The following is a 10,770-nucleotide window of genomic DNA, read 5'->3' as shown; positions in this document are numbered from 1 at the left end:
TCAACGAGTTTCGCGCTCGAGTAATAAATTTGGAGAATATGGTGCAAAACTTACCAACTTCAACAACACCATCAACAACACCAACAGTACCATCACAACAACATCAGCATCCCACACCTCAACATCACAATCTATAACCTGAGCATTAACGTCATACGCACCATAGATACCAAGGAGTACCAACAACAATGAACGATGAAGTATTGATCCATAACTTCATTGAAGAAATATTCTGAGAAGAATATGTGGTTCCTAATAGTTAACGATGACGTATTGATCCATAACTTCATTGAAGAAATATTCTGCGAAGAATATGTGGTTCCTAATAGTTTTAGAGATTACTTATTCTAGCTAAACCGAAAATCATATGAGTGTAATATCATATTAACTCATTAAATCCATGATTACATTTGAAGAAAATATATATGTATATATGTTTTCATAAAGATTATAATTAAAAATTCTTTTGTACAAACTGTTAATGGTGAAAATATTTTAACGGGTAGGTAATACCCGAGGAATATTTAAATTTCACATTAATAAGTTATACTGTACATTCTTCGAATATGATTCAACGATCATGTACTATCCTGCTTACATCCACAGATATACGAATCCGTTCACCACAGAATAACCATTTTCATTCAATTTCATATTTGGATTTTGACTTATCAGAATCCAACAAGTGACATAATGAAGAAAACATTGGAAAAAATAAAATTTGTTAGAAACAAACGAATTGACTATGAGAAAAATCTTGTTAAAAATCCACGCTAACTGTTTCTAGCTAACTGTTCCTAGCTAACTGATTACATTTTATTTATCGCAATTTATTTATCGCAATTTTATTTATCGTCATTTGATTTCTGTTATTTATTTTATGCACTTTAAATATCAGGACACGTATACAAGGTTTTGACATATCTTATCGACGCATATATATATATTATTTGAAATAACCATATACACTCTATATGTGGTAATGCTCGAGTTAGCTATACAGGGTTGAGGTTGTTTCTACAATAATATATATACTTTGAGTTGTGATCGAGTCTGAGACATGTATACAGTGGTCACGATACGTATTAATTAATTCGAATATTATATATTAAACTGTATATGAATTATTGAATTACTAACTGTGGACTACCAACTTTGGACAATTAAAATGAATTAAAATATTGATTATAACATATGAAACTAAACAATTCTTCAAGTTTGCCACTTTATTTCATCTTAAATCTTATTTGTATCTTGACAATTTCAATCTGCGTTCAAACCTTTCATGACTCTTGAAAATACCTCAATCGAGAGGATGAACCAACCGCACTTCATCTACGGAAGAAAAGATTGATGCATATAATTATGCACCTGAAAACACTCGGAACTTGAGTGAACATTTAACACATATCTGTGCTAGCTCCTTTGACGTTGTTATTACCGAAATTAACTTTACAATTCCTTTCCAAAGTAGCCAATTTTTTCACAGCTTCAGCAAACCAATTTCGGCCTTTCATTCGAATAAGTCTTATTATAACTTTGATATATACGTTTGCCCTTTCGTCATCATTACCGAAGAACCGTTTATATCCTACCTCAATTAGTAGTAAACTTACCAGCTGCTTCATTACTCATTGACTTAAGTTTCTCCGAAAAACTATTATATTTGTTCATTAAAACCCTATCATATACTCATCCGCACCTTATGACAAGAATTACCATACCAACTACCGGAAATTAGCAATCAGTATTTTGAATCTCGCAAGCATTGCTACATCAATAGTTATTTGAATATGTATAACATTTACCTCTTAGAATTGTGATCTTCTATTCTGAAATTCTGAAAAGCACCCAGTCTACGAATCAATACTCTTAATGTTGAAAAAGCTTAATGAAGCAACAAAAAACTGTAAACGACTTTAACCATCAGAACTTTAATGATAAAGAATAGTATGTTGGCAAAGCTCAGAAAAGTTGAAACTGGAAAACGGATTGAGCAAGCCATGAAGGAGACCGAGGAAAAATACAAGAGCCAAACCCTATATTCAAAGAATCCAGATGATTCTGTATCCGATGAAATCTTTAAAAAATATCTTGCTCTGTACTCATGTTAAATCTTATGGAAAAATCTTTCTTCATCAACCTTCGATCTTAGAAATTCCAAAATATCATCATAAATATCTTCGATATTTCTGAAGATATTTTTATAAATATTCTTGTTTGAAATTATTTATCTCTTCGCGATATCAGCGTTACATCATAATGGAAACTGTTTTAGTTTCTAAATTCTGAAAAATTCGAAATTTAAAATATGAATGTTTTTGAAGTAGTGTTGGGAACTGAAGCATGAGTTAGTATAATATAATGACACTTGATCAACGTGATTATATTACAGTAAGTCATGCTGAGTTTCTAATGGAACGTGATGATTCACAGACCATAACGTTATCATGTGCCATGTTACACAACTCTTTTATTCTGCTTAACTTCTGAACATATCAAGAAAATATATTCTTGATAGTTCTATTCTTAGTGATTCAGGTAATTTGACAAATCAAGATCGTGCCATTACAATTTCCTTCTTAAAACTGTAACTATGTTCATTCCGAAATTCATATCTGCAAATTTTGGACCATTACATGCGGTACTTAATGGATAGAAGATAAAACAGAGCATGAAGCCCCGAAATAGAAATGGGGGTATAAATCATAGCAAATAGGAGAGAGCATTAACTGTGGATGTCGATGATTATAGAAAGACAAAAGCAGGCTCTCTGAAAGATAAGGAAAAATATGAAGTCCAATAATAACACATAAATTACTAACCGTGTATGTCAATGTTTATCGTAACATAAAGACACGGGAGAATTAAAAACAATATAACCCCAAGGGCGAAGTAGAATAAAACAGAATCCTTTGGTGGCAGTTGGAAAAGGAGAATGATTGTTGCGATAGTCAGGATAAGAACAAGGATGAAAACTGGATTAAGCATTTTCATAATCTTTTGGATGTATGAACTAAGAAAGAAAGTATAGGAATAGTGAGAATAATGGGACGGAAGAGTTTAACTTATAAAGGAAAAATCAGACATAACAATCAAGGCAGATCATCGTATTTAATTATAGAGATCTTAATTTCCTTATTTGCCGAAGAATCAAATCCTTTATATTTTGAAGATTTTCTCTAAATCCCTTAAACCCTAACCACGTCAAAAGTTAAAACGAATTTTTAACTTTTTCATTTCACTCTTTTGTGATAGCTTCACTCGTACGCTTCGAATAATTGAATTGTTTTATCTGTATTACTCAATGATGATAAAATTCTATCTTATCAATACATATTCATCATTAAAACATATTTATGGTTAACTATGACAACTACACTCAAATTTCGGAACGAAATTTCTTTAACGGGTAGGTACTGTGATGACCCGGGAATTTCTGACTAAATTTAAACTTAATCTTTATATGATTTCGATACGATAAGCAAAGTCTGTTATGTTGAGTCTCAAAAATTTTGAACTATGTTCATGTGTTCAATTAACCTTTGACTATTCCCGACGATTCACGAACAATTGTTTGTATATATATATATATATATATATATATATATATATATATATATATATATATATATATATATATATATATATATATATATATATATATATATATGTATTAAAAATAATAAAAGATAATTGAATCATTAGAATTAAATATGTAAAATAATATATATAAGATAAGAAAATTATCTTTTAAAATAAATTTATAAATAGATATATATGATTTCTGTAATAATTATTATCACATGGATATTGGAATATATATATATATATATATATATATATATATATATATATATATATACACTATATGCTTAAATTTAATTCTATGATGAGAGAATATTATAATTTAAATAAATATATATATACAATACATATATATATATATATAAGACAATTACATTTTCATATTTAATATGCATACACTTATTATATAAAGTATTTATAATAAATACACAACACATGCTATCATATAATATATAATGTATAATTATAATGTATAATCTTAACATGTTAAGTGTAATTATAAGTTAAAAGATAGTTATTATGTTGCCATTAATACTTTTATTATTATCATTAAAATCAATATCAATAGTAATAATAAAACCAGTAATATTAATATTATTATTTTAATATATAATATATTGGTATAAAATTTGAAACATGTAATTGCTATATCTTTATTCTTAATAGATATTATTATTACCAATATCATTAAGAATCACTACTATTAAAATTTATTATTATTATTATTAAGATATAACTTATTATCATAATATATTATTATTATTATCACTAAAAATCATTTTTATTATTTATATCATTACCTTATTTACTTTCTTTATTATTCTTATTATTAGTTTTACTAATATTATTAATATATTTGGTAATTAACAAAAACTTATGAATTATATATAAATAAACACACACACATATATATATATATATATATATATATATATATATATATATATATATATATATATATATATAAATAGATATATAAAAATCTGATATACATGAAAATATATATATAAAATATGAATTATACATCAAAACAACAATTTATAAAATTATATTTAGATACATACGTGTAATTGATTTTATATCACTATCAGAATATTTCTTTTCTTCCTCTTATCTGCTTTTCTTATTTTTCTGTGTACCTGTGAATATATGTCGACTACATGTCCTTACAAAACAATCATTTGAATCCTTATCAAGCCAAAAAAAAATCATTCGATTGTTTCTTCATCATTCCCTATTATCAGATATAATTACTTCAAACTGGATACTTAAATAGAAATATTAAATAAAAAAAGGTACGTCCCCTGTCTTGAACACTTTTTAACCATAACTTGATTTCAAATGAAATTTCAAAATCTAAAATTACAGTTTGGTTAGGAATTCTGCATTGGAACTATCTGTAAAGTTTCATATCTCAAATCCTTGTATTGAAGCCTAATTTTAGAGTCAAAGTTTGTTTATCAAAAAGTCAAACTTTATGTTCTTCATGAAATTCGATTTTAATTTAATGTTTCTGTTTCAATTAAGGATTCACAAAGATTTTACGAATCAATTGAAACCAAGTTTGTGTTATAACAATCATCTAAAAAGCGCACGTAATATTGAAAACAATAATTTTTTTATATAAAAACCTGCGACAGCAGGCATTTTTTTTTCTTTCTTTCTTCTTTAATTTTTTTTATGTTTCGCTTTTTGTAATACTAAACATCAAAGTGAAATGTTTCTGTAGTTAATGAATCCCAAAACCAATTTATATTTGTTGATAAGATTGTATGGGTTCTGAAAGATTTGGAAGAAGTAGATGATACTTAACAGATGAAGAAATAGAATAAGTAAAGTGAAGGTGGAATTAAATCGGAAAAACAATTATGGTGTGTTGGTTTGGGTGTTTGATGAGTGAACGAGAGGTCCCGAGTTCGAACCCAGGCCACTACAATATTCTTTTTATTATTAAGAGAAACTGTTGGGCTGCCATGTTTGTTGGGCCGCAAGAATTAGTGTTGGGCTAGGATATGTTTGTTGGGCCGCTGGTGAACTAATTAAGGATAAAAAATACGGTTTATACCAGTATGTATCAAGACAGATCTTTGGTTAGGAGTTTGTTTGGGTATTCGAGAGGTCACGAGTTCGAGCCCCCTGAGGCAATTCTTTTTAGAAAAGCATTTCAAGAGGGTATACACTTTTATTTTCACTTCCATTATAATAATTATTAGTATTATTATCATTTTCATTATTGTTATTATTATTATTAGTAATTAGTATTATTATTATTATAAGTATTATTATGATTAAGATTATGAATTGATGTTATATATTAGCTTTAATTATTAGTTTAGAAATTAAACACGAAGACTATGATTATGATTAACATAAGTATCGTTATTAATATTACTTATTATTAAGTATTCTGTATTATTATAAAAGTTATTATTTTCATTATCATTACTAATAAACCTTTCATTTTATTAGAAATTACTGTTATTATCATTATTATAAGATTTATTATTAAAACTAACATTAATATCATTATTAATAGAATCATTAATATTATTATCATTATTATTAATACTAGTATTATCATCATTATTATTTTAATCACCACTAATATTATTTTAGTATTAATATATTTACTATTTTAACAAACAAATGAAATATATATAATATTTAATACATATAACATAACAATATATATATATATATATATATATATATATATATATATATATATAAATGAATATATATTAATAATGAAATATATAAGTTACTAATATAAAAATTATATAATTAATAATATATATATATATATATATACATAATTGTTTGATTACAAGGATATGTATTAATGAATACACAAATGATATAAGTTCGTGAATCCGAGGCCAAACCTGCATTGTTCAGTTCCGTCGTATGCATATTTTTACTACAAAATATCGTATTGTGAGTTTCATTACTACCTTTTTAAATGTTTTTGCAATATATATTTTTGGGACTGAGAATACATGCGCCTTTATAAATGTTTGACGAAATAGACATAAGTAATCGAAACTACATTATATGGTTGAATGGATCGAAGCCGAATATGCCCCTTTTAGCCTGGTAATCTAAGAATTAGGGAACTTGCCCCTAATTGACGCGAATCCTAAAGATAGATCTATCGGGCCCAACAAGCCCCATCCAAAGTACATGATGCTTTAGTAATTCGAAATTTATCATGTCTGATGGGTGTACCGGAATGTTGAGGGATATTCTATATGCATCTTGTTAATGTCGATTATCAGGTTTTCAATCCATATGAATGAATTTTATAGGAGTGAGCAGACCTGCACCTTGAAACGAAAATGAAATCTTGTGGTCTATTAAAATAATGGAAATGATTGTTTATGATGAACTAATGAACTCACCAACCTTTTAGTTGACACTTTAAAGCATGTTTATTCTCAGGTATGAAAGAAATCTTCCGCTGTGCATTTGCCCATTTTAGAGATATTACTTGGAGTCATTCATGACATATTTCAAAAGACGTTGCATTCGAGTCATTGAGTTCATCAAGATCAATATTAAGTCATTCATAGTTTGAATATATTATGAAAGGATATGCATATCTATCAACTTTCGATGTAAGGGAAGTTTGTCTTTTAAAAACGAATGCAATGTTTGTAAAATGTATCATATAGAGGTCAGAACGTCGCAATGAAACCAAATGTTGAAGACTTCATCCAGATGGATTAGGACGGGTCTTTACATATAAGTATAATTATTATATTACTATGGTTATGATTATTATCACTTTTTATTATTATGAAAATAATAAAAATTATTATTATTTTTATTAATATTGATATTAGTATCATTTTATGAGAGTATTATTACCAGTAACATAAATATTATTATAAATATTATCATTACTATTATTAAAATAATTATCATTATTAGTATTGTTATTATCATTATTATTATTTTTATTAAAATTATTATTTTACTATCATTAAAACTATCATTACTATTTATCAGTATTATCTATATCATTATTATTAAAATAATTAAGATTACTAAAATAAAAATTTTAATGAATTTATTAAGATCATAAGTGTGAAGCCCCGTCCTAATCCATCCGGACGAAGTCCGTATCGATTATAAACGATTCACAATAGTTGATTACATCACGAGGTACTTGACCTCTATATGATACATTTTACAAACATTGCATTCGTTTTTGAAAAGACAATCTTTCATTACATCGAAAGTTGACGGCGTGCATACCATTTTATATTATATCTAACTATAATTGACTTAATAATAATCTTGATTAACTCAACGACTCGAATGCAACGTCTTTTGAAATATGTTATGAATGACTCCAAGTAATATCTTTAAAATGAGCAATTGCACAGCGGAAGACTTCTTTCATACCTGAGAATAAACATGCTTTCAAGTATCAACCAAAAGGTTGGTGAGTTCATTAGTTTAACATAAATAATCATTTCATAATTTTAATAAACCACAAGATTTCATACTTCCATTTCTCATAATCATACGTCCCATGCATAGAGACAAAAATATCATTCATATGGATTGAACACCTGGTAACCGACATTCACAATATACATATAAGAATATCCCCATCATTCCGGGATCCTCCTTCGGACATGATATAAATTTCGAAATACTAAACCATCTGGTACTTTGAATGGGGCTTGTTGGGCCCGATAGATCTATCTTTAGGATTCGCGTCAATTAGGGTGTCTGTTCCCTAATTCTTAGATTACCAGACTAAAAAGGGGCATATTCGGTTTAATAATCCAACCATAGAATGTAGTTTCATTTACTTGTGTCTATTTTTGTAAAACAGTTATAAAAGCAGCGCATTTATTCTCAGTCTCAAAAATATATATTGCAAAAGCATTTAAAAAGGGAGCAAATGAAACTCACCATACTGTATTTTGTAATAAAAATACATATGACTATATTGACGACGCAGGGTTGGCCTCGGATTCACGAACCTATATCATTTGTATATTTATTAATATAAATAATCGTAGTCGAATAAGTTTATATATATAACTTATTAATGATATTATTTTTATATTAATAATATGTTTATATTTCATGTATTCCTTTTGTATAATAAAATATTGTGTTATGTTATATGTGTTAAATATATATATTTATGTATTTCGTTTGTTTATCAAAACGGTAGTTCAAATTATATTAAGTTGATATTAGTAAAAATAATGATAATAGCATTAATAATATACTTAGGTTAATAATAACTCTATTAATGATAATAATAATGATATTAATAATAATACTTGTAAAATATTAATTTTTACCTTTAATGATATTTATGATTTTGATTTTAGAAATTTCATGATAATAATACTCGTAATAATAATAATAATACTTATGTTAATGATCATAATAATAATAGTAATAATCATACTAATTATAACAATGATAATATTACTCATACTAGTGGTAAAATGATATAATTTATATTCTGGATGATAATATTAATATTAGTAATAGCATAAATAAATAAAAAACTTATTTGCAACTATAATCATAATAATACGTATGCTAGTAATAATAATGGTATTGATAACTATAATACTTGTAGTAATATCAATAATTATTAATAATAATCATAATAATAATAATACTTGTACCACTATTAATAATAATAATAATATTACTAATAGTACCTAGTGATATTAATTAGTAATAACAAATGTGCTAATAATATTACCCTTAATATCAATATTAAACTAATTAATAACAATCTTTAATAATAATACAATCATAATGACAATAACAACAACAATAATAATAATAATAATAATAATAATAATAATAATAATAATAATAATAATAATAATAATAATAATAATAATAATAATAATAATAATAATAATAATAATAATAATAATAATAATAATAATGAAAATTGGGAGTTATACCTCAAAGAAAAAAATCGAACTAAAAAGAAATGACACCAGTCAGGATCGAACCCGAAACCCCTCGCTCAACGGCATCACCTCATAACCATTACTCTGTCTGTATTCATCTGTTTTAATTCCTACCCACCTAAATATAACCCGTATACATTGTGTTCTATCTTCTTCCCCATCAATAGAGATCGACCAGGTAACCAATTCCATTAACAGCTATTAAATATGCAATTCAAGGAGTTGGAATAATACAGTAACATTAATTGGTAAAAAGATTAGTTAATACAAAACAAAAAAATAAAATAAAAGAGCTGTTACAGCTCATCACATCCTCTCAAGAACTCAAAAATCAATCGAGGGATTTAGAACGTTTTAGGCCACAACTTCAATACGAAAAAATTGTTAAACCTTGATTAGAAACTTTCTGTATAACCAATTAGACTGAAAGCCTTAAAACGAATCCAAATTTTAGGATAAAAACTTCGTTTGACTTTTGACATTTGAAGTTTGACTCAAAAATTCGAATCCAATATAGAGAGTTAGAAGTTCAAACTTTGCAGGTAGTTTATACACCTAATTTCTAACTAAACTGCATTTATGAATTTTAAAATTTCATTTGAAATAAAGCTTTTGGTTAAAGGATATGAAACAGAGAATGACGGTCTGTTTTTTTTTTTTTTAACTCAAACAAATAATAGATGAAGGTTTGTATTTGATAATGGTAGTGAGAAGATGTATGGAGTAACTCCATTACACACTAGAATTGATCAGTTACATAGAAAAAAAAAATAGTTCTCGGTTTGTTTTCACAGGTAACGAACAAAAAATAAATAAATAAAATAAATAAAGTAAATTGTGAAAAGAAATGGTTCGTACAAATTGATATAGAGATGTAACAAACTTTGGGACAAAAACAAAACCCATCAGATATCGATAGGAAAATAGATTCAAATGAAAAATCTTGCTTTCATAATATTTAAATATAAATACATATAAATATAATAATAATTCTATTAATATTAATAATAATAAATAATAATAAGGATATTACCAATAATATTAATGTTAATAATAGGTATTTAAATAATAATACAATTAATATTAATGATAATAATATCACTAATTTTGATAATTAATAATTATTAATTAAATAATAATGCTAATAAGATTAATAATGATTTTATTAATAACAAAAAATAATATTATTACTAATGATTTTGATAACAATTATTAT

Source organism: Rutidosis leptorrhynchoides, chromosome 10, assembly GCF_046630445.1.
Source record: "Rutidosis leptorrhynchoides isolate AG116_Rl617_1_P2 chromosome 10, CSIRO_AGI_Rlap_v1, whole genome shotgun sequence".
In the NCBI taxonomy this organism is placed as follows: domain Eukaryota; kingdom Viridiplantae; phylum Streptophyta; class Magnoliopsida; order Asterales; family Asteraceae; genus Rutidosis; species Rutidosis leptorrhynchoides.
The sequence above is the reverse complement of the archived record's forward strand: the minus strand, read 5'-3'. Positions refer to the sequence as shown.